Source organism: Synchiropus splendidus, chromosome 2 (assembly GCF_027744825.2).
Source record: "Synchiropus splendidus isolate RoL2022-P1 chromosome 2, RoL_Sspl_1.0, whole genome shotgun sequence".
NCBI lineage: Eukaryota > Metazoa > Chordata > Actinopteri > Syngnathiformes > Callionymidae > Synchiropus > Synchiropus splendidus.
In genome coordinates, this window is record NC_071335.1 from 23,977,578 (window position 1) to 24,004,271 (window position 26,694).

General features: G+C 41.8%; 1 long non-coding RNA gene across 1 annotated transcript in view; it reads right to left on the minus strand.

Moving 5' to 3' along the window:
* The window catches only part of LOC128753688 (uncharacterized), a 95,115-nt gene that overhangs the window by 54,031 nt on the left and 14,390 nt on the right, over nucleotides 1-26,694 (minus strand). The window contains exon 3 of the long non-coding RNA XR_008413868.1: nucleotides 9,182-9,277. This is a non-coding gene — a long non-coding RNA (uncharacterized LOC128753688). The remainder of the gene's footprint in view (nucleotides 1-9,181; nucleotides 9,278-26,694) is intronic.

Genomic DNA, 26,694 nt, shown 5'->3' on the forward strand with positions numbered 1-26,694 from the left:
TAATGGACTGAGAAAAAGAGGCAGGAACAGGCTTTAATTAGAGAACAGTGGACGGGGGATCTAATTTCACCCCCATTAGTTAGTCTGCCGCCGCTCAGCGGAGCGAGATTCTCCGCTCCCGGTTTCTACGCGCTTCATAATAGTCAAAGTTTTTCCAGCGCGATTCGACGGTGACACCAGCCCGGCGAGCGCACACACAGAGAACACGCAGGAGGAGGTCGAAGGAGGATGGAGGGGGTGAAGGTTAAAAAAAGAGAAGCAGCGCCGGGATCCCGGGGTCTCAGCTGCTCCAACAGTGCTGCCTGCACCTCGCAATGAGTTGCAACTGTCAGTTTATTTTATGTGAGCCTTTTCATCATCTCGCTGCGGCTGGATGGAGGAAGCCACCTGAGAGTCTCAGGTATTTGTTGGCTACAAGTCATTAGCCGAGAGTGCAGAGATGTGTGGAGGCCAGAGGTGTGGAGGTGTGCTGCACTCTTGACAGGAGGACATGGGAGCAGCTATTCTGGGACGGCTGGACACTGACCATCATCACGAGGGCTTCGAGATTCAAAAGTTCAGCGCCGGTAACATGATCAGTGGTCATCTGAAATCATGCTTTTACATATGACTATGTCAATTACAAGTGCAGTGTGAAACCACAGGGTTTGAATCACAGAGGCCTTCAAACTTGACTTGGATTTCATCCCCACAGCATGAGCAAGAGGCGAGCCCACCCACGGTTCTGAAGGTTTTGGAGTCAAACGTGAAGCGCGTGAGAAGCGGATAGACTACGGTCCAACACTGTGAGTCACAGTCGGAGCAGGTGGTATTGCCTGTCCGAGATGGAGGAGAGATCTTAATGCCTTTTGGGATCTTGGGAAGGAGAGTGAGACTAGCACACAGTAGCCTCTGCAGTTTCCTTTGTCTTCCTCTCAAAACTGTACAGAAGGTAACAAGTTCAGAAGACTCAGGCTCATGTCATCTTCTGAACGCCCCTGAGGGGGTGTTTCCTAAGAGTGGCGGCGGGCAAACAATTTGTATCAATTTTGCAATATTCTTGACAATATTAAATACAAATATTCAGAATTCTCGTCCTGAATTTCATTTTTTACATTTTGACGGGCAACAATGGCATGGTTTTAAACTTCAGAATCATACTAACATGGTTAGCATTCTGCTGACTGCTACTCAGTGTTGCCACTCTCCGATCGAGCTTCGTAGTGGGGTGTAGAACTGTGATGAAATTAGCTGGATGTTAGTCATTTGCTCCTCAATCACTGAAACAATTAAGCCTCAACATTTACTGACAGACGGTTTATCGCTCATTGTTTTGTATATAAACTGTTTTATGTAGAGTAAATAATACTCTTTATATACATATTTTTTTTTTTTGCAATGGAATCTTATCAGGTCAAAAGCCTACCGTCCCAGGCTCGGTGTTTTGTAGGCTTCCAACCCGGAAGGAAGCATCTAAATACAGTGGTTCTCGACCACAATCCGTTCCAGACGGCCATTCGAGAAGCGATTTGTTGGAAATCTGAATTGGATTTTTCCCATCACAATGAATGAAAAAAGCAATAATGCGTTCCAAGCCTTAAAATAGTCTTTTGTAGGAGTGAATGTAGAGTGTCTGCTGCAGGTGCGCTGTTCCTCTATGTGTGTGGCCGCTGCATGTGGGAGGGGTTGCCGAGTGAGTGACGTCTCTCCAGAAGTGAAGAGGTGCCCGGTGCGTGTCCAGCTCTGAATGTGCGCTTCTGTGCAGTTTGGCTGTGACAAAGTCATAAACCAAGTCACGCTCTGTCCCAGACTCGCCTCATCCCTGTCCCAGCTCCAGCCCACAACAGGACATCAAACCCTGGAGTGAGCGCTCCAGCACCTCCCCTGTGACACTCTACCACGGTCCAGTGCGGAGACAGGAAAGGTTTTACACCTCAATATCAAGAAAAACAGTCAGTAAATGTAGCGGCACACGTCTGCATACCGGCTTTTTTCGGGGGCGTTCGAGTCCTGGATTTTTGTTCGAAACCCGAAGCAAAAAAATCTCGAGATTTTTGTTCGAACTCCAATATGTTCGAAGGACGGGACGTTCAAAAACCACTGTACTGGCTTAGGAACACAGTTCACCCCCATGAGGAAGTATTACGGGAGAGGGAGGCCTTATTTTTTCACATTACCATGTGATTATAAACTCAAAACATATCGAACACTCCCATGACGGTTTATTCTTCAAAGTCAGTATCCAAAACTCCAAAAGGAAAGATAGCACACCTGTTGAAAAAGAGAGAACTTCAGGGGCTGCATGAATTTACTGGATACTACCTTAGCTGCAGGTGAACTTGGAGAAACAATCATGTCATCAAACCCCCATCACACATCAGATTGTCTGTGTAAATAGCTTATTTGATATACCAAGCTGCTGGGGTCAAGAGAAGACATGCTTCTTTCTTGTCTCTTCTCTGATGGCATGAAAGACTACACGACCACGAGGGGATTCACCATTAAATATGGATTTTGTTTTGGTCCCGCTTTCATCTCCAGCCAAACTCCCAACCAAAGTCAGCCTCTGTACTGAAGAATCCGTTTAAGCAGACGATTTTGTAGCACAGGAGGTTTACCTTGTAGAGGTGTATGATTACTCGACAAACACAAACAGTGGGGCTAACCTCCAGCTCATGGAATTATCCGCGGGAATAGAAGAAGGGGAGCAAAATGTGAAATTCCAGCAGGTGTTTCTGTGTTTGTATAACCTTGTGGAATCACAAGAGACGTGAGCTTGATGGAGTTATTACACATCTGTGCCTGTAACATTTGTGCGGCTGAATCCATTACGACTGCCGAGACGGGGCTCAGCTGAGATTCTGTTGGGACCTTTCATCACCTCAGTGTCACGGGTCAGGTAATTGCAGCGGCCACTGTTTACTTTTCATTACTAAAATACAAACTTTAAGGATGTCTTTTTGCTTTTCGGCAGAGAGCAGTGTTGACTTTAGCCATGATTAGAGTCTTATTATTTCTCACTGTGACTCTGCATTTTGTTAGCGCAGAAGCCGAGGGAGAAGGCTTTGATATGGCAAACCAAAGTGTTATTGCATCAGTTGTGGGCAATCTGCAAGATTAATTACGCAAACAGTTCTAGTCGTATTTGTACTCCTAATTTAATAAATGCTTTATTTTCATCTCAACAAGCAGAAAGAATTTTCCCTCCAAGAATGTCTCCTTTATTCAGTTGGAATTTTCCTGCTGTAAGTAGAAGCTTTTACAGCAACATTTACTGGAGTGGTCCAATCTAAAACTCACTGAGGTTGAGGTTTGACTGGACAAACGACAAATCAATCCACAATGAGACCCAAGAAGTTGTGGTCACACTGACTGACTATGGCAGTTGTGTGTGGACGAAAGGCCCTGTGCCGATATGGATGGCAACATGTGGCAAAGCCCTAAATTGCCAACGGCAGGCATGTCACCAGGGCCAGTTGCAGCCCTTACCACTAGGGATGCTCCAATCGATCGGTCACCGATCGGCCGATTTCAGCGTGAACGGTGAATGCAGATCACTACCTGTCACTGCTGATCACAACAACCGCTCACGTGTGACAGCCGGCACTCTGATGAAGCCTGCTCCTCCCATTTCATTTGGCAGCGGCATGTCTGCTGTTGAGATTCTTTCAATCTGTCATGTAAAGTTTGCATCCTGTAGCACATGCACGTGAAAATGCTGGGATAGCGCCTTCAAATTAAACACGCCATTTAAAGCGGCAACACTTGACGGAGTGCGAAGAGTTTTCCGGGCTCATGAAAGTGAGACTGCTCGTTCCTCAGCAGCAGGCTGGTAGGTCAGCTAGCGCTTAGCGACATTTGGAACGCTAAGCTAATTGCCCAAGAAATGCAGTGACGGAAACAACAGTCAGTCGCCATTCTGGAGATGGGTGCAACGTTTGTTAGCCATGAAACGTCCTTGGAAACTTTCATAAATGCAGTGCTCTCTGTCTCAGAGTCCCGCTACAAGCGGCAAGTATGTCAATATTTCACTGACATTACAAAGTCGACAAAGAGATTCACCAAACTGCGACGTCTCACACCAAATTAAATCTTCTTCAGTTGTCCTTTTGACATAATTCTATATTTTTTGCCTCCTTGAAGAAGTATATTAAAATGTGTCTGAATTAAAATGATTTAATGGTTGATGTTTTCACATCATGTTCTCAGGAGGTCTCATCATTTTGGTTACAAATTAACTATCAATACACGTGATCGTTATCAGTGGTGATCGGCACTCTGGCTGATCGGCTGCAAAAAACCTGATCGGAGAATCCCTACTTACCACCATTGTCAACTACAACAATCGCACGACTCAACCACAACCAATAGAGCAGTTTGATTCACTTCAACTTAGAATATAAATGCATTTTCCATTGTATTTCATTTTTTTCTAAATATTAAAAATTTCTTTAAAAGACATTTCGACAACAATGGTAAAATACATTACATTTTAAAGAGTGTACGTGTATCATTTTTTATTCATTATCATGACATTAATGGTTAATAAATAATAATAATAATAATTTGTCCGACCAGTAAAATTTGTTACAGTGACAGGCCTAACTTCCTCTTGCTTCTCAAGTCACATTCAACAAGGCAGTCATTAGGTACGGCACTGCGAGTTCGGAACTTCGGGGTTTGATGCAACTGAAGTAGCCTCGAACGGGTCAGTAGTGCAACACCCCAAATGTGTCGCATACCCACTTTCATATTGTAGTGCAACGCACCAAACTACCAAGTAAAAAACAATCACCTGATCTGTGGATGATGTTCTCAGCCGACAGGTTCGTGATCCTTTAGATCTACACCATCTATCATGTCACATCTTTGCAGTGGATTGAAAATAAGATGGCGGTTATCGCGGCTCCCCTGACAACCCTCCAATTATGTATATCTCACTCAGCCGACTGTTTGCTCTTGAAGTAATCAATAAAGGATGTGGGTGAGTGCACATAGATTTTGGTGCAATCATTTGCTCAGACTGCTGGTGAATCTAATGCAGGGAGCACACAGGCAGTAAAGGAGGAGCTGATTAGTGCTTGTAGCCTGGAGTTTGATATTGTATATTGGGGAGTGGGGGGGGCTCTCTTGACACAGCAAAGGGGATGGGTGACAGGTGGAAATGTGGATGAGAAGGCGGTGCCCTGTTTCATGAATAAATGTAAACACAGCATCATGCAATTACGGTGGCTGGTCACCTCTTTAGCGCTGAGGATGGGGGCGAAACCTACAGTGACATCCCTGCAGGTCCAATCTAATGAAAACGTGCAAGTTACTGGGGCGTTTAATTGTATATACGATAAGGCAAAGAGTGAGTTGTGCCGCTGCTTGTCGCGGATGAAAGCCTAACGCCAACAACTGGAAAATTTGATTCAGTTTAAACGTAGCGTTTCATTTATTGATCCGCTGCGGAAGGTAAGATCATCAGAGAGAGGTACAACCTGGGCAGATGGATTCAATTGAAGGTGGGTTAAGAACACATGGGCCTCTTCGCTCTGGAAAATAACTTGTTGCACAGGTGGCAGACAAAATAGAATGATTCGCTGTGTTGTGGTTAGGATTTGGATGTGTGGTAAAAATCAACTTTTTTAAATGAACTGGCTGCTTGTAGTATAATCGATGTTGTAGGTGCATGTTTCAGCGTATTTTTCGTCAGATAAAAATAATCACCAGAATGACGCCTAGGATGATTTCTGAGAACAGACTCCAGTAAGTAAGAGTCTGTTCATAGATCACAGTGCTATCAGTGGATTATCTTTACTCAATAACAATTGAAAATGAGGAGGCAGACATGATAATTCCAATCTAACTCTGAACAGTAGTTGGTGCAGCACAATATTTATCAGATGGAAGTCCATTTTTTGATGGCAATCCTCTGGTCAATGTCTATTTTGGGAGAATCGCGCTCCATACAACGGCTATTTCACTGTTGAATGTTAAGTGTAAATGGTCAAGTTCAAAATAATTTTTTATTTACATTTTCCCCAGATCTTTTGAATGACCATGTGACCTTGTAATGACTAACAGCTAAATTCAGAATACTTATTTTAGTTATACAATGAGAGTAGTATTTGAAATATCAGTGACTTTGGGCTCATGACAGCCATGGCAACCGAATACTTTCCTTTCCAGTTGACCACTAAGCTGCTTCTGAATCCCTGAAGTCAGACGAGTGAGACAGGTAAACGTAGGCAATAACACAATGTCCTTGGCGGAGATGATAAAGCAGAAAATGTTTAAAAAAAAAACTTAAACACTGCTTCAGCTCTTTACAGAGCCAGCCCCGTATAAACCAAGCCCTTGTTCTTCCAGTCACAACAGAACTTCCACAGTTGGAAAACATCCCACTATAATGTCACGGCCAATGATGCCACAGTAAGTCAGTGACGTGAGAAATGCATTTTGTATGAAACCTAAAACCTCTAACCCAAAACACCAACGGCAATCTGAGCCAGAACATTTTTAAATGTGGAAGCTGACATCACCATGACGCACAGCATTCCACAGTAATGGAAACAAACGATTCAGCAGAGAGTTTTGAAAATTTGCAACAGGGGAACGACTGAAAGTAGGTGGTTACTCCGACATGCATGCCCCAGAGCCCTCATATCTCACACACTTTGCAAAGATCATTTCGTATATTTAGCATGAAGATCGTTCAGTTTTCCTCCGCCTCAGTGGAAAATATTTAAATTGCAGAAATACACGGATTACACCTCCGAAATCCAGAAGGCTCAAACATCCCTAGTGTGAAATACCCCGATCGGTGTGGACAGGTCATCCAATTTTGCAAAAATCTTATGTCATCATCTGCATGCATATGCATAACTTTATGACATTTACACTTATCCTCCACAGAAGCGGCAGGTCAAAGCACACTGCAGTTATATCTTTTCTATTACCAGAGTTAATCAATAATTCATGGGTCACAATAGCAGGCGGTGAGAGTTGGGGGGGAGGGAGGAAACCTAGGATCTTCTCTCAAAGAAGGACCCCCTTAAAAAGAAGAAAAAGAAATCAAACAATTCAGCGTGATGAAGAAATAAACACGGCGGGCTCATTCGTTGTCAGTACGTATTCACAACCAGCGTATCTGACGCCTCCGTGCTCGATTAGTCGGACTGCTCTCCTCCTGTTCCCCTGTGCTGGTCTCAGAGTGGTACTCACACCGTCACTTAGGGCATTAATCAAGAAGCATATGCCTAATGGCTCCTGACAGGCAGCGCCAGTAATGGGCTACAGTCCAGGCCGGCATCTTCCTAACACATCCAGCAACACTAACAGCAGCAGTCCAAGCGCGGCTGCCCGCCTGGCCGCCGTACATTGTTAATGACACGCCATGATACGGTCTCGCGCACCATAAAACACTTAGGGCCGGGAGATGTTACTGCATCACGCGTGAAGAAAGCTTTTTGATAGTATGCTAATCTCGGCCATTACCGCCGGATGATTTACAATCACTTAAGCGGCACACGAGTCAGAGACAGTGGCTGGCTGCGATGATAAAGACACAGCAGCGTGTTGATCATTAGAGCGCTCTCAACATTCTCTGCTTTTGTGCTTCTGTCTGTGTGTGTGTGTGTGTGTGTGTGTGTGTGTGTGTGTGTGTGTGTGTGTGTGTGTGTGTGTGGCAGAATGCAGGCAGGGTGCTGTGGTATTTGGCATCATTAGCTAGACAAAAGAGGGAAGGGCAAATGTGAGTCAGTGGCGGCGTAGACTTCTTTACCGTTACAATCTGTGCAGGCACAATCTTCAGGTATGAAAAAGGTGGTCTCAAGCGTAACAGAGTCATCATTACTTTTTACGTACTTAAGGTCATGTGACCAAGTGTGACCTCCAAATTGTCTGCTAATCTTTCTATCTTTTTCCTACATATGAACACGAAACAATCATCTTCAAGGAGTTCTTTTTCACTCAGTATTTAAAAGTGTCACCGACACGCCTCTGGAACATGCAAGACCATGCACTCTGAAATCATCATATATCGCTTACAAAGCTGGGTCTGGACAATTATAACGCTAAATCACTGTAAATCTAGTTCAAAGTGAATCAAATTCAGCTTCAGTATCAGAGGAGCTGGATGTTTCATCGGTACCAGTGAACATGTAAGGCCGTCCTTCTAACCAAAAGAAGAAGAGGGTCATAAGAAATAGGTGATCTAAAGAATAAGGGTTGAGTGGCTACTATCTGCATTTCGCTGCTTTGCAGGATGATTTTGGCCTGGAAGTCCGCCTCAAAATGGTTTTCACTGCAAATGCCATCGATTTTCAAATGTAGATAAACGGTAAAATGGTGCCAACATAATCCAGAACTGCAGAAAGAAGCTATCAAAATAGCGGTAAGGAGACGTCAATACTCGCCCGGTAAGAGACAAAATAATATCTTTAAACGTTTTCACACCCACCTAAATGCATGATAAATTTTGTAAAGGCAACCTTTCAGTGTTTCAGTTGTCGTCTGTCCATCTCTGACCCGTCACGTTCAGACAGTTCTTCCTCTCACCATAGTCTGAGTCCACAACAACATGGTTTGAATAAAAAGTCCCTTTGGTTAACATGAACCTGTTACTTTGTTATTAGCCATTAGCCACTGCAGATGGCCTTTGTCTTGCAAACATGACTTGAAGCAGAGAGAAGATGACCTGCAACTAAACCTAGGAAATTACAGCCAACTCTCACACTGCTGTGAAAAACATGAAAGGTCCCCTGAACTTCTGAAAATAAACAGGTATTTGGGTTTTTATTTTGCCTTTATTTACATGCAAAAATGTGATCGTATTGTTGCAATGTCAGTACTGAAACAACCCTAACGTTTTTGAAATACTGTTTAAGGTCCAGCAAGTTTTGTCTGCTTCGTGAGTCATGTTTGTAAAACTATGTTGCATCTTAGCCGTACCTACAGATTTAAAAATAAACCCGTAGTAAACAGATGTTTTGGTTCAAACAATAGACGACAACCTGCTCACCTGCAGCTTACAACACGTGTCTTGTTTCACCTGCATATCAACTAGTGGAATGCTTCGCTTTTTCAATTGCTTTCTACATATAAAACTCAGAAATTGCATCAATATTTCATAGAAGGCATCATTTTCTTGTGCACAGATTCAACGGGCAAAGAGACAAACAGTGGGGTATTAATAATGCAGTGCGGTGACACTGACCTTATTTTGCGCCTTTCAACCTGCGCTGATATTTTGATGCACAGTGCCCCGCTACTCTCTGGCACACAGAAGGGTTTCAAGCTCTTTGTTCAAAGCCTGTGAAAAAAAATAAACTTCCTGTTAGACAGAGGTTACATCACTGCAAAAACCACCTAAAGACATTAACGAAAAACGCTGGGGCTACGTGTTTGGTGTTCAGGATCTGCTCTGGAAATACATATCTTTATTTTCAGCGAAACAATGCGAATGCTAAGTGGCGGTTTGACAACTGCTGCTGACAGCTGAGGAGATGCCTTGAAGGTGAACAGTGAGAGGCTTTGACAGGAGACTAAAAAGGCAGCGCAACAACTGCTTTTTCGCAGCAGAGAGGGGATGATATTCAGCAGAAGAGAAAGAGAAAGGTAGCCTGAGTTCAGGTCATCTGTGCCAAGACAAACATCTAAGAAACGCAGGCCAGTTGAGGGATTTCTACAGAATTTTTCTGTTTATTAAAAAAGAAAGAGAGTTTTCAAACACTTTTGTAAATCAGGGCAATGAACAGCCTTTTAAGTATGAGTTACTCTGGTGCATTTAATTCATTCTGAGATCTATTGTCAGTAATTACGCCTTTTAGAACGCATCAACTCTTCGATAAAAAAATAAGACTGATATTTGTTTGTAGATTCCACCAACTAAAATTCTTAAATATAAAGAGGGTGTTTGAAGGAGTCTAGGTGAGGTTGGAATTTCATTTTTTTTTTCAAGAAGGTCACTTCTATGGTGCTGATTTCCTTCATGAGCTGAACACTGGCATGAATTCATTGTTAGCACCAGAGACAGCGCCAAAGTGGGTTTTCCGTAACTTTGCTCTATAATTATTGGATTCAGGACGACTGTTGATTTCATGGTTCCAAATATTATCACCTTTTAAAATTGAAAAAAAACAACACGCAGTTGTACAGTGGATGTATTTGTGTGGGGTGAGTTTAACTTTGATTGACAACATTTATAAAAGATCAAATTGATCATGAACACGTTTCTGAAGAGCTGCATTAAAATCAATACTGTACCACCTCTAGATACTCTTCAGTTTGAAGCAGCGAACCTCCAGGCTGCTCGCTCCCCAGCAGAGTGATAAAAATAAAGACCATAAGATATTATGGTCCCAGCTAGTTTACTAACAATAGATTTTTCGGGGAGGGATGCGACACCTAAATATGATCATAAATCAGAAAGGTCTGATGAATAATGAAGTACAAAATCTTTACTTGTTTATGTTTAACAACCAACATACAAGACAGACAAACAGTGAGTTTCATGGATGAGAACACCAAGAGGACAGGTGTGACTAGGGACATTGATAAAGTGATATGTAAAGATGGAGGAGGCTGACGGGCAACTGTGGCGACAAGCAAGAGGAAAAAGATAATCTTGTCCATCATGGAGAAGTGACTGGCAGATGAACAGAAAAGCAAAGTCGCTGGAGGAGAAAATACAGGAGTGGATGGGAGATTACTGCCTTGTCAACACTGGACATCATGGACGAAAGCAGGAGAAAGATCATCAGCAACAACATAGTGGGTATCAAAAAAGATGTAAAGTGCACACACCAGAGCCTTTCCAACTAAGAGTTATTTTCCAGTGAGTCCGGGCTTGTGCATCACTTTTAGAACTTGACAGTGGTGGTGCAGATGACCGTCATTCACAACCCGGATTAGGGTTAAATTCTCTCTTCCAAATTTTCCTCCATGCTGCACTCGGGAGTTCCATTCTCTAAGAACTTGGAAGTGGTTGACATTCTTAGAAACCCAATCCAGTAAATCAGAAAGCACCAAAGCTTCTGTTAGCATCGTTCAACAAATCGACTGCGAGCAAGTGATTTCTCAGTGACACAATTCACACTAGAGCACCAGGAAAAGATATTTTCTCCAACATTATCAAGCAGACGTGGCAGGTCCGACTTCGCCCTAATCCTTATTTAGCCAGATTTTCCATCACACTCTCCAGCGCAGTGCCAGGGGGATTGCTGTGATTCATGTGTTAAACATTTATTTGGCATGTCTGAAATACAAATCACCCAACAGGGTTTTAAGATGTGTCTTTGTTGGAAGATGATGGAAAGGATTGTCCACAGGTCTGTTTTCACATAACAAAAAGGAAAACAGTTCCACCCTGTCAGAAGTGCTAACCACATGTGCTCTAACAAGCGCTAATAAGAGTAAATAATACATGACCCGCATCTTGACTCTGAAACTATTCCACGTGTCTTGTTGATGGATGCTTTTTTATCTTGCTGTGGGCTTGTAAAAATCCTCCAGCTTCCCAGTAGAGTTTTGGCCTGACAATAAACAACAGTTTAACACTTTATTTAATCCCTGCCAGGAGGTGAGTCCAACAGCAAGCTCTTGCAGATGTTCACATCCAATAATCTATCCATAATTGATGAAACAGGGAGGTCAGATGTAATGGCTGCTTCCATTCCCCCAACAAATAAATGATTATTGACAAAACAAGCTAGTGTGGCACTGAGTGGGCTGTGAGATGACAGGCAGCGGGCGGAGAGGAAGACAAGAGTGAACTCCGGACCACTGCTCCTCCAGATGGGGGCCAGCCGGGGACAGACAGAGTCCAGAGAGCAGAGATGATCCTCAAGTGGAAAGTGGTGGACGCACCCCCGAGGAGCCATCAAGAGAGAATATAAACAGGAGGAGATTGGATGTGGAAAGAAAGAGGAGTGAAGGGAGGGGGGTGCGGGTGAAGAAGGGAAGGTAGGGAGGGGGTAACCAGCGTGGCGAGGTGAGTACAACTGCATGGAGTCTGCTGAGTGCAGTGGGCCAGCTGTCCGCTCTGCTTTCATCTCTGGGTTCTGTGTCAGATACAATCTACCTCGCTGTCAAGCCCGAGCAAACCCTCTCCCAGCCTCCCTCTCTCTCATCTCTCTAGCCGCTTCTCTCCCTCCATCACTCTCCGCCAATCTTGCTGGTGGCAGTCCACCCTTCTGCCCTCTGATTCTTATTGTTTAAATCTCTCAATGGGCTCCAGAATGCTTCAATCACTGGCAAAACCAAGAGCTTTCCCCGTATCAGTTGCAGGAGCTGGTGACTGAAGTGCAAAGCTAAAAACAGATACACACACAATAATCACTTCGGTATCTGAATAGACTTTAATAAGGACACCATGGGGCAATTTGTAACATTTCTGTTTAACTGGAGTCTAAATAATCTTCCACATTTCACCAAACACAGAACATTAAACCTGACTGAATAATTGCTCAGTGATGGTTGGCACTTTTCACTGCAGTTTCCCAGGTTTCTCATTCTAAATTATGGTTCTCTATTGCTTCCTCTATTTAATGCAAACACCCACGGTCAGCTGTTGACTGTGATGCACAATTTCGGCATGAAATGTATTGACTCATGCTAAAAGAAGGAACATGGACTTGAACCTGGGCCATAGATAGAGGTGAAGTTGCAGGAGACCGCTGGAATCAACCAGGCTATATTCCACATACTGCCATCACTAAAGCAATCCTTGAGTGTAGAATTAAACGTTAATTTTCATATTTTATACCATCAAATCTTCCAAGGTTTTTATTTATTTATTTTAGTTAGCTCTGACTGTAGCTGGGTGCATGAGTGTGTGAATGATAATTCCTTCAAATCATTCATGGATCCATCTCCATCTAGCAAAGTCATCTGTCACCATTTCCTTAAAATGTAATTTAAGTTAGGGTTAGGATGTGGAAAATGAACTAGAAAATGACTTTGAAACCATGTTATCCTACCACATTATTTATTATTAAATTATTACAATGCATAGGTACATTTTTATACATGGACATTTCTATGAATAAGATGAATACATATTACTTCAACTGTAATAACAATAATAAGAATAGGAATATTTAAAAAAAAGAATGCTTTCGGCTACTTGGTGGGACTAGAGGGTTCACAAGTTTGCATACGTTCAATAATAACAATTGAATTCCGTCTTACACAGCAAGGCCTCACATGGAAGCGGAAGCAAAAAAAATCATTAAAAAATGATATTTTTAGTTTTAGAATGTCACAAGTTCAGCCATAGCAGACTACAAAGGGATGTTTAATGACACAAATGTGGGAAAACAACTCTCATGTCACGCTGCAGGATCTCTGAGCCACTTAACTGAAGTTAACACACTAAACAAAACTCGGCTTCTATAAAGCCTCATTAGCTCTTGTGTGGTAAGTGGCTCCACGACACACACACACACACACACACACAATTGTTTCGAAGAATCACAGAGGAAGCAGAGGACTGTGTGCTTTTTACTGCTGGAAAAAGGCAGTTTATGGTGGGTCTCCCTTCACTGCTGGTTAATTACTGCGCGCTATCATGAATATTTCAGACATATGCTTTCCCACTTTGTCATTGGAGTTCAGAACTAAGAGAAACAAGTTCATATGCATATTAATAGGGGGTTTGCGGGTGGAGGCAGACAGGAGGACTAAGGGTTGCCAGTGTGCAAGTGACAGCAGGAGGAAATGGCACTCATTCCCCAGCAGCTGCTCTTTTTAGATCCCCCTCAGAGGGAACTGCCCGAGGAGCCCTGCGCCACAAAGGGGATAAAGGAGATGAGGGCTCTTGATGGAAAACAGGCAAGCAACCACTGGGACCCGTTACCGCCCCCCTTCAAACGCCATAGCTAGCGCACTCTCGCACATAAACCCTTGGCCCACACTTACACAATCCCCAGGAGTTGTCAAGACCTCTTTAGCATTTTCTGTGGCGGCTGCTAAACCGTTAGTTAGCACACAGCTAACATTTCTGATGACAAGACTGCGATTTTTTTTTTAGATTTACCCTATAAACAAGAAGAAAAATATCATTTCGAGGACATGACTCCTCATCTTTTCTCATCCATGTACATTCAGAATGGGTTTCACTGAGTGGCTTGTACCTTCCTCTAAAAACAGAATAAGTGGCCTAACCATCGATTGTGCTTTTGGTAAGATTCGGTAGGAACTGGGACACCGGCGTCATCAATATCGCATGGGATGTTATCATCCGTCATCATGCTTAAAAATGTCCTAATCTACGGGTCAGGGAACATTCGAAGTCTTGTTTTAAGGAAATCTTTCGTTGGGTTACTCACTATACAGTAAGAGCTGTGTGAGAATTGCATTTGAGCTCAGCCTGCTTTAGTGGCAAGGCAGATTCCAGTGAAGTCACGGTCCTGCCTGGCCTATGCTCCAGAAGCAGGCTGGGTCAGATGCTATTGTCACTGCTCAGCCCCTAATACCACCAGCCTACCTGAGCAGAACTGGTGTGGGGGGCCATTCGTCACCGCCGCTCCACTGAGAAAGCACACAGCTGAGGCAATGCCACATCTCAGAAGGGTTTGGAGAGGGTCAGGGGTCAACTACACATCCTCAATATCAGACAGAAATGCTAAAATTGTCAGAGTGAAATTTTGGCTATCGCTTGCATTTCATACCCTTTCAACATATTCTATTCCATAAATGAGCAGCAGTGTGAGACACATGACGTGGTCTTTGAAGCATCTGAGACCCTGACTGTTGGGGATCTGCTATTAAGACGACAATATAAATGTAAATCCTCCGTAATAATTCTTAAAAACGGCCGACGTGACCCTTTCACTGATCACGTGCGTCAGCGCACCCTCATGGTCTTGGGGCGGCATTAAACAATGTCTAATTGAATTTATGGCCCTTTAAAACAGCACTTAGCACCCAGCAGCGTGTAATGATATGCTTTATTTAGCCTATCTAAACAAAGACGATTACGGCTTTGTGCGGCGCTAATGGAGCGCAAAGTGTTCTTTCCACTCCATGAAGAGCCTATTTGCACATGTAACATGTCTGATCGGCAAATAAAAGCCTCAAACTGGTCAAGTAATGCACCTCATTAGGCAGCGACAGCCGAGCACGTCCTGCGTGTATTCTACACCAAATTACACCCACACACACATTAGCTGGCTTTGATTCATTTGAACTCTGTCAAGCCAACATGAAGACGTGAGGAAGTTTCACAGCCCAGTTCAAAGACAGCGTTAATTAGATTGACCTTTTCCGTCACAATTAGACGCCGCTTCACCCTCCTGCCAATTTAGCAGAGAGAACTCACCAAACAACACTGGCTCTGAACGTTCCATTTCAAATCAAAGGACATGTTTTTGTTCCATTTTCTACAGCAGTGCACATCACATCAGATGGACGTTAATTTGAATTGGTGTTTTGGATGCCCTCAGTTTTTTATTTTTCTTATTCTTTTTTGTATAGCTCCAGTGTGGTATCATACTTGCTGACAAGTCATGGGGGAAAAAAATATCATATCACGACCATCATTTTCAAATGAGCCTTAAACAGTTAGCAGTAGCATAACCATCTATCTATCTATCTATCTATCTATCTATATATATATATATATATATATATATATATATATATAAAAGATGGAGACTATCTATAACTGTTGTCTAGTCTCCACCTCAATAGTCACCTCAATATGGGAGAGAAAAAAATCCTCTGCACATGCCTCAGAGATATTCCCAAAAAAGATATACAGTGTATAGTGCAGACGTATATACAACAGTATACAACTACTAAAATGTTGCAAACTGTGATAAAGGTAGGGTACAGTGGCTGTCTTCTAAAGGAAGTCATTTTCATTTCAAACACAGTATTTCATTCACAGCCAAAGACACAAGCAAATTTAAAGGGAATATTGAGCAACTAAGACAGTGTCTGGGCTATAATGGAAGCTACTGTGTTCAGAAAAAGCTCTTAACAGAATTCAGATGTTACTTTGAAATATAAATAGCATTGTTCATTTAAAGAGAAGAAAAACTAAGACGCAGATTGGACGAAAGAAAACAGTAATCTGAAGTCTCTTTTTGCAAACATCAAAATGACAAGCAGAGCTCCAATAAACCCCTGTGATCCGTTTCAGATCATGTTCCACTTCCCTATCAGTCCTCATCACAGAGCTTGTAATTCCCTTTCTAATGTCAGGATTTTTGTCTTCTTTTCTGCCTTTCAGATATAAGGGACAAAGGGAACAGTGTAAGGAAAGATAGCTTTTGTTTTTATACCTCGCATCATCCCACCCCCCCATCCCTACTCTCTCCCGTTCCTTCTGTGGGGCTCTGGTGTGATTATTACACTTTCAGTGGAGGATTTAACCACGGGCCAGTTGGGCCATCGCCTCAGGGAGGCCCCCATTTCAATGCGTGTGTGCTACTTTTTCCCCCAGTTTATTGCCTTGCCTTTTATTCTGCCAGGCAGTCCCACTGACATCAGGGGGCTCTTAGAATAACTTGCCTGAGGCGGTCGGATCCCTGAACCTTAAATCAGCCACTGTATTCTCGAAGAGGTTCCTAATCTGAAAATGAACAAGTTCTAATAGATAAAGATAACTCATCCAAGGTCTAGGATTTTTTTTAGTACAATGCTACAATACAATGCTAATACAATACCAGTATTCACATGTTAACTTTCATCCCTTTGTTCCAACCACACTTGCATAAAAATACATACACAAAAGAACCCAACTAAGCTGGAAAACCTGTAAGTTATTGGAATGTCATTTTTGCAGGTCAAAAGGTCGGGGTCTCCATCAAAGGTCAGAGGTCAAATCACATTTCTACCTGTAACAATGACATCACAATCCAGCTCAAATGAGGCTAAGGTGTTGGCCATGAGGTGCCATTCTGAGTAATGGAAAGAGAGAGACCACTGCCCAAGTAAACACTTGATGGTGACCAAATACATGCCCCATCTGACCATTAGTATGAACACACATTCAGCTTCAACACATCCAAAGAGAAAGTTGCCACGCCTTATGGTTTAGCAATACGAAACGATAAGTAAAAGCAGTACAAGTCAGAAGCCTCGATCGTTCCACATAGCAGGCACATGAAGATTAGAAACTACAGAATGAATGCTTAATAATGACACACAACAATGAGTAAAAAAAGAGTCCATAATGCAAATATGTTAGTGTGTGCTAAATTTAAGCATACACATCAAATACATGAGAAAATATTTAGGTTGATGTCCAACAAAATTACATCACAATTTGATATAAAGGACTCTTTTCCAACTCGGACGCGTTGTTGCACTCACTGTCTGCAGTCTATGATATCTACTACATGACATTTCAGATGCACACGGTAGGTTGAAGCACAATGAAATGAAAGTTAAGAGCCAACAACTGATGAAACACAAATTAAAATAACTCATTTGCTCTCAAAGGTTCTTAAAAAGAACAAAATAAACATTTTAAAAATGACACTGTGGACAAACAGTGAGTGAAGCCAAATAAAAAATTGCACCTTAACCAAATGCTATGATTAATTCACTGCGGCATGAAAACCCAACAGTGTCATTTGTCAATTTCCCGAAGAATTGACTTGTTTTGCAGGCTGATATACGTTTATAATTAAGACTCTTGGTCATAATGGGCACGGCGCACGTGACTGAGAGCGTGAATGACACTTGGAAGAGTCTACGCGGAGGGTGAATATTTCAGAAGGCCAAAGCTTTGGCTGTGTGGATCAGAGATCCTTGATCTATGCGGGAGCACAGCGGGGCACGGCTGACACGACCATATCAGTCAGATGTAAACTCACTTTTCCCGAGCGCCCTGGTCTCTCACTACACCAGCTACGCTGCCGCTTGAATTCATGGCGTTTTCTCTTGTCGACGCTTTGGGTGTCAGAGCCCTAATGAGGGGTAACTGTGGCCACCATCCAACTTTGCTTTTCAAGAGAATACACGGGCGCTTTAATGACCAACTTTAATCAGCATATCTTTCTATAATTGTCATTTTAGCCGTGAGAACTTTTGGAACAGTTGGAAAAAAAGCATAAAAAAATCCTAATATCTTAATAAAATCACAGACATAAAGTGAATCTTCTTTTCGCTCTAACTTACTTATGTCTTCAGTGCTTAAGTACAACTGAACAACACTGGTCCCCAGTACCAAGAAAGTAACAGTATTAGTCAGACTTTCAGTTATACACACATTTCATGATCTCACTAAAAACAGTCTGCAGCAGCCTATCCAAAACAAGTGGTTAAGATTAACTATGATTTTACACACTTCCCTTCTCAGGGATCCAACACTGCTAAGCCGCACAACCGACATTTATTTTTTGAGAAGATAAACAGAAACTTTTTCCTGACTTTCTATACCATATAGAATCAAACCGACTGAGCACTAAAAACCGAAGTTGAAAATTGTGACAAAAACCAATCCAAAACTGACTTATGACAAGAAGAAAAAACAAAACTCACTTTCACTGATATTTGATGTTCATAACAGTACAATAGAAAACTTCATGTCATTTTTTTAAGAACAATAACTCTCTTGAAACTTGAACTTGAAATATAGCTTTGTGAACCTTTTATAGATTATATAATATATTAATATTATTACATATTAATATATATTATTTATATTGACTCAAAATTGGCAAGGCGAATTTAAATAAAGGGGTTGAAAGCTACTGGTCACTCATTCGCCATTGACATCACATCAGTTATTATTGTGAATAACTGAGTTGGTAGCTGCCAAAAAGCAGACAAGGCAACATTTCAGACCTTAAAACATTTTCATTCAGATTGAAATCTGAAATTGAGAAAGGACGCGAAGGAAGCAAAAGCATCCCTGCCTTCTAACGGGGCAGCACAAAAAGAAAACCTTTAATTGGTTAAGGAAAAAAGCGACAGATGCTTTATCATGAAGGGATTGTGAACCAACTTTCAGCTTGAAAAGACTAATATTGAATCATTGTTTGAGTGGTGTTAAGTTGAATTCATCAATAATGAAGTCATATCTTTATTGGAGCGGCTTTAAGTCACATCCCATCACCCTTTAAGATCTGGGTTTAAGATTTTATATGCAGTTTATGCAAGCAAAATGGAGCCACTGCCACGCTGAGCCTTTGCCTTCCCCTCCCCATTGAAAGCTCTCTAACGCTGATAAAAGCCAAGGGCATCTTTAAGAATTGACACACTCTTTAAAACATACATCTCATGAAAAAGACTTAAAGAGGACTGGTTGCAAATTTAATATAACTTGGGGGATGTAGCAATGAAAACCCACCAGTGAGCAGCTGCTGCACACAAAGCAACTGCCTCGTCAGAGAGAATACTATGCTCACATCACATATGAAAGACAAACAGACAGGCAGGCGCGGCTGATGAAGAGTGAGCAGAAGACGGCGGCTGGAGATCGGGGCGCAGAGCTTCGCCCGTATTTCACCTTTTTGCATCACTTGCTTTTGTACCATATGTCCATTTCAGACAAGAGCCTTTTTATGACATGAAAGTCGGAGAGTGATGAGTTGGGCTAAGTAAATAAGCAAAAGAAGAAGTTTCATGACAAGTCTTTTTTGTCCGACACGTTCGCTGAGTGAAATCGCATAGAAACCTGGACAAAAGAAAAAGCCAAATCAATGGTATCCTGCTTGAAAAAGTTCAGCTCACTTTGTAAAAAGCCACAGAACAAAAGCAACAAGTGGAATACAGCACAACCCTGCTTCAAAAGAAGTCAAGCTACCTGTAGTATGCATTTAAAAAGTCTGCAGCAGTAAAAATGCAGCCACTGAGGAGCTACCCTCGGTGACGGCAACTAAGCGATATCAACCAGTAAAAGCAGTTCTATAGAGGTGACAAACCAGAGTGGAAGAACCTGTAGCAGGAGCGTCTGTCATCGTATATGAAGCGACGATAACAAAGTGAGATCACCAGTCCAAGCTTATTCACATTGCAGGGTTGCTGGGAGTCTGAACAACAGTAGCTTCACTCCGAGTTGTCCTCAGTGGTTTGTGACAGTGAATCTGGGTGGGTGCTACGAGTGGAATTTATTGAATGTTATCATGTGTTGCTGGGCTTTCTGACTTTCTACAGCATATAGAATCAAACCGACTGAGCACTTAAAACCAAAGTTGAAAATTGTAATAAAAACCAATCCAAAACTGACTTATGACAAGAAGAAAAAACAAAACTCACTTTCGCTGATATTTGCGGTTCATAAATGTATGTCATTGTTTTTAAGATTTCTCTTGACATTTGCAAATGTGCTCTCTATGTCTTCAACTCAAGGCAGTTTGTGACCGGAAATGAACAGTGCTGACTGCTAGAGTCACAGTTAGGAATTTGGCATGTAATCCAGACCTGGCTCACAAGACATTTCGGTCTGTGCCCATGGTTGGGTCGGCTGGTTGCCGCCAGTTTTCAGTCCAGCGTTCTTCCACAGTCCAAATCACAAATATTGAATATAATTAGACACTTCAAAATGCACGTCAGTGTGTGACAGTGCGTGTCACCTGATGACCTTTGGAAGGTGGTTCCAGTGTCCAGCTGAAACTGGAAAATGTATAATACAAGTTGCCAGTACAGTAAGCCTCAACAGTTTGTTTTGAATGGATTTCACTGCCAATTTTTCAAGCAACAAACATTTCTACTAATCCTTGGTTTCTTTTTCATGTCAGAAAAATAACATAAACATTGCGTGTCCATCCATGTAATATCCACAGCATAGTTCAGGTCGTGGGGCAGCAGCCAGAGCAAAGAGGCCCAGACTATCCTCACACCAGACACCTCCTCCAGTTCTTCTGAGGGAATACAAAGCCTTTCTCGGATATGATATTAAAGTGCATTCTAGTAGTACAATTACCAATTGACTGGTCACTGATCAACTGTCCGGACCTCCACTTCTGAGACCATTTGTCTTGGGGCTCAGACATGCTTTTGATATGCTAAACAAAACACGTTGAATAAGAGCTAAGAAAGGTGCAACAAGGAACATACAAATCGATTTTATGCGGCACGACTTATCACAATCCGCACAACCACATGATGGATGGATGGATATATAGATATATAGATATTGAAGGTGTGGTTTTTCACTGTGTCATCGAGCATTCCATTCTTCCATGCATTTTTCACTGGTGCATTAGTGGTGCTTACAAATCCTACAAATAAGTTGTGACTTAATTTTCCACAAATGTCTTTAGCGGAACAAGATGCTCGGGGGAAACCATTTCCATAAACAGAGTTGGTGGAGGCTTCAGGCCTTTAGCAGAAGCAGGTGATCTAAAATCATGATTCGATTTTTCCCGAAAATCATTCAGGCCCACCGCCACATGACGTAGTTTGGTCAGGCTCACCAGGTTACAATCACAAATGTCTCCCGGTACAAGAAGACAGGCTGCTTGATCACTGCGAGCCTGGAAGCACCACGTGGACAAGTCAGGTCTACAGAGTCTTCCATCTTTCACAACAGAAGAATACGCATGTCGTCTTGTGCTTTGTTATTGGTGATTGATACTACGTGTTTGCCAAATGTTCCACAAATGATAAGTAGATTTGATCTCTGTGGGAAGTTAATTAGGTTCACCGATTGCTGCAGGTATTCTTCAGGTAATTCGGAATGTCACGATCCCGTTGGAAAAACAGCCCTGCGGTCCTCTCTGGGCTACGAACACACACACACACACACAAGCTTTATTAGAGGCAGCTAATTATTTTCACTATGTCAGCGCTGCGTAATTTTTGCCTCGTAGAAACGGTGTGCAGAGGAATTATAATTGGGAAATCTAATGAGATGAGTTTGAAAGAGACCAAAAGCTAACATTGGCTCTTTGTGTCCTTTGTTAAATCTTGATGCAATTTGAAGGTGGCCATGTCTGAATGACTCAAACATGCAGATGTTTTGACATAGGAAGCAAAAGCGGCATCAACTCTTCCCGCTAAGATCCATATCATTTTCAAAGGTGCAAAGTTTGGGTCGGGATCCGATCAGATTCAGAATCAACTACTCTTTTCAAGAGATGATTTAACAGGTTAAAATCACTCAGGAAATTGATGGCTCTTCTGACAACTTCCATGTGACACTGGTACCAAAATAAGTGTTTTATCATTCAATATTGTTAAGCAGGCACTAAAGAATATAACCATCCGCTGCAGAGATTAATATATTTCAGTGTTATTTGTCCACCCAACTCGGTTCATTGTCAGGATTCCTGTTAGCGGGCCGAAGCATTTGAAGCCGACTCCTGGTTATTTAACACAACTCTAGTGATTGACAGGTGAGTGCCCTTCATTTAACCCACTGATATTTTAATTGAAACCATAATTTGGTTGAAACAATAGTCGGAAAACGGCAGAACTTTCCCATTGTCTTGTCAGTCATGCCGAAGCAACTCCCATCTCTAACTCTGGATATTTTTTGATGGGCAAAAATGACAAGGATTCTTTTATATTCAAATGAGAACATTAACATTAGACACCCAGCATCACAAAGCCCCGCTCTGTTAGCATCTCATTTGAATAGCTCATATCTTCCAAGACACGACTGGGTTCAAGTCACCTGGGCTTATGTCCCCAACACGGGACACCACAGGCAAGTCGGAGAGCGTCACACATCAGGCCTGGTAATTTGTCATGAAAGAACTTCCCTGCGATGAAGGTAAGGAGCTGTCAGTGCTATAATGGCAAGCATAAACAGAGCTAATTAATTAGAAACAAGGTGAGGCGGGGTGAGCCACGCCACTGAGAAAATCCGTCATTAGCGTATATGCGGCAAACGCTCCTCAGAATATATTGTTGGGGAGGCAAAACAATAATGTCGGTGTGAATATCAACAAGAGGAGCCAGAGATGAAGTCTCTCAGTGGCACCTGAAACAAGCTCAAAGGAAACATGCATTATAAATACAAAAGACAAGACACTCTCTATTAGAGATGAAGACCAAAAGGCAGTGAGACAATAGCATGTCATCTTCTCTTAAAGCGCACACATGCACCCTCAGACGTCTCAAAGATGCCAAACAAAATGAAAATGGCATGCCAATGTTCTGGAACTCAGAGTGGAGCGAAAACTTTAACAAGGCCCTCACCAGAGAATCAGAATTGGGAGTGATGCAGAGTGGCAGGGACACTTTGGAAACAGTAGAAAAAATATTTTTTAATAAACTAATTTTTTATAAAAATATCACCTTTCATTTTTTAATTATCTGGTACCTTATTTCACACCAGGGTTGGTCACACCTCTACATGTCCTCCTTCACCACATTGGTTATCTTCTGCTTCTCTGTTACGTGGTGCCTGGACCTCCTGAATTCTTTCCACTTCATATTTTATCATATTGCAAATACAAAGCCATGTACAATCAAAGAAATAAATGACACAAAAATGACACAATTGGAAAATAGAAATGATGATAAACAACAACTAACCCCAGACGTAACACCATGCCTAAAAAAAAAATTAATTAGTATAAAAGGCCAAATTTCAGTTTTCTTTCATAAGGAGTCAAAACCATTTTCCAAAGTTCTGTTCAATTCAAGGTGTTGGTCAGGATTTTTAATGGCAACTGAGTGGAAAGCGTTGCAGTGTGAATGGAACATACTTTCAGCAGATGATGCAGCCAGACATTTTGGAGTCGTGGCACAACTGATGCTTTCATTTTTGTATCATACAATATATATTCAGTCCACATGGCAGCAGTTTGAGTCAGTGACTTTACATTGTTTCTAAACAGGTGTGGTTATAAATGGTGCGTTCCATTCCAATCCTCAGTCTGCTTTCTCTCTACGCAATTGAATTAGTAGCAAGCTCAACTCTGAGACTCCGGATACTATAGACGCCTCTTTCTCCACAAAGCCCAGTGACTAAAGCTCAAGGCACACTCACAGTAGCAGCAGCTGTTGCGTTTTTCTCGGGCGACAACTATTCTCTGAATTACATTTAAAAATCTCAGTTAATGCTAAACAAAAATAGGAGCAACAAAGCGCAACATTGCGGTTGCTACCAATCAGTTGTTTGGATGCTGAATAGTTCCAGTGAAATAAAATCACTGTAAAAAAACAACAGTTTTTTGTCTGATGTTCCACCCCTAGGTGTCAGTCCTAGCGCAGAATAGCAAACGGACCAAACCATTTCCCTGTCTCTGCCCTGAGGCACCTGGTGACTCCGCTTTGGTTCCTGCTGCTAAGGACCGTCACCACCACCGCCTCCCCCCTGAATTACCTGCGAGTGGTGCGACCCAAGTCTTGGTCAGGAAGTGCTGAAGCTGATCCAGCGTCTCAGGCGGCTTCCTCTTGGGGCTTCTGCCACCATATGGCTGACCCAGGGCCTGCAGCTTCCCCAGGGGGAGCCTTGCACCAAGATCAGAGTAACAGTTACATTAGCAGCCCTCAAGAAGCCTTCACTGTGGACGATACAGATGTCGTCACCAAGTTCCCAGAACTATAAGCTGCATCTGGGGACCGTTTTCATTGGACTAACTACTGAGCAGGGATACATGACTCCAAATACACGGCATATGAACTTCTCACTATTGAGAGGTTTTCACAACAGATTTATTTCATTTTAGGAAGCAGGATATTCATATTGGAATATTCCTATAATAGCTCAATAGTTGTTGAGTATATAATAATTCTTGTGTTTTATGACCTTGAGTGATACCTGCAGAAACAAACACTTGTTATGAACATTATTTTTAAGATCAATACTGTACAATAATGAATGTGTATCAACTATACTATGTACAGTATAGTTAAGAGTTAATTTCGTACAATATATAAATATATAATATGAAGTTCAACATCAGCAGAATATTTATTATAAAGTAAATCTCAGTGGACAGTTGTATTGCTATATAACCACTTTAATAATGCTAATAAAATCATGCATATAGGCAACTGAAAATGTTCAAACTGAACGCATCAAAAGGATTACAGCACTTCCCAAAAGTATCATACGCAGAGACACGCTCAGAATTATAGAGCATCAGCTGGTGACCCGTCAGCTTCAGTTCAATGAAACCTGTGTCCAAAATCACAATTCAAATTTGTGATTTGCTTGTTAAAATACACTAATGTTAAAAGTGAAGAACTAAAACTTTCTCGATTTGACAAAGACGTAGCGATGGACAGAGAGACAGATAGTTGTGTCACTAACTGTATGGATGACAAAACTTCTAATTTATTACCATTCACTAGCTTCTCCGACAATATGAACTCACTGGTTTCACCCATGTATATTCAGATTAAACTTTATGACTACACCTTTTCAACCTTGCAAGGTCTTACATCCCTGCACCCCACTAGGCCCCATACTCTCAACCCTTGCTCCAGCGGCCTCCTGGAGCGCAGAATGGTGCTCAGCCCTTTTATCCTTCAAGGTTTTGCCTCTCTACATAGCAAAAACATCAACTGCAAAGAAGAGGGAAGTGAAGAAAAGTGACATGAAGTGCCACGTTTTTCCCTACAGCACAATGAACCAGGCACAGGTTGGATGTGAGGATATGGCAAGTCATTATTTGCAGGCCTGAAGGGATCTTTTTGTTTCCTGGCCAGATGGTATATCAACAAGAGGCAAAAGAAGGGGGGAAAAAAAGAAAGATGGATGCCTGATTTGAATCCTCTGAAGTACACAGATCTGCTATCAAAGAACTACAAAGGCCTCGTCGTGGCCACCTTGTAATCTAATTTGTGTATGTTTATTTATGTGCCAAACGCCAGTCCCAGGAGGAGACGAAGATGTCATTTACATGTGTGAGTACAGGAGTGAGCACACCAGCGAACAGGTCAAGAAACTTATGAAAAGCAAAGTAAACATCCAACCTTCAGTTGTTTCTTGTTTCGTCTCAAACAACGGACGTATAGGCTTTAAAGGAAAGTCGTGAGTCGGCACAAATATGGCAACAGACTCAACTGATGGTCGGAAAAAACGTTTCACTTAATCTGCCGTCTTCTCAAGAACAGTATTTTCTAGCTTTTCTAGTCTTTTGTGACCAGCTCGTTCTGCTGTGTGGACAGAACATTTGACTGGACTTAATAATCAGCCGGCATATAAGACAGTAAACTATCAATAAGTTAGGAGACATTTGTTTTCAGAGGTAAATTCTTTGGGTTTAACGTTTCACAAATCAGTTTGGAGACGCCAGTAATCAAACTATACTTCAGTTGGGTGCGTGCAAATTGTTGCTGGACTAATAGTAATAGGTCTTCAAGTACTTGACGTACTTCAAGTTCTTCAAGTACAAGTGAGTTACGAAAGTCTTGAATGTTTTTTTTTGTTTGTTTTTTAATTATATTCCAATTTATTCATATTTTAACATGGTAATGATATGGGACCTAAATTATGTATATTATGCAATAAATGGAGTGAGCTCCTGCTTATGTAAGTGGCTTGTAATAACTGATCATATAGCTGTGTCTTTCTGCTTTCAAATGGTTACACAATATTGTTCTAAATTGCATGACACAGGAAATACGACTCTACACTTCACACCTTCTACTTCATATAAAAAATTTAACTAATATCAGTACTTGTAGAATATTCATCAATTGTTTGTTAACATAAACAAATAAATCTTGATGTCTACTCTGATTACATTTTGTAGAAAAAAAACTTCTTTAGGTCAGTGTAGGACACTTTTAACCAAACTGTTTCAAAGTACAGCAAGCAAAGTAAACTAATATGAAGCTGGAAAGTTCTCATGATTGAACACTGAAAAA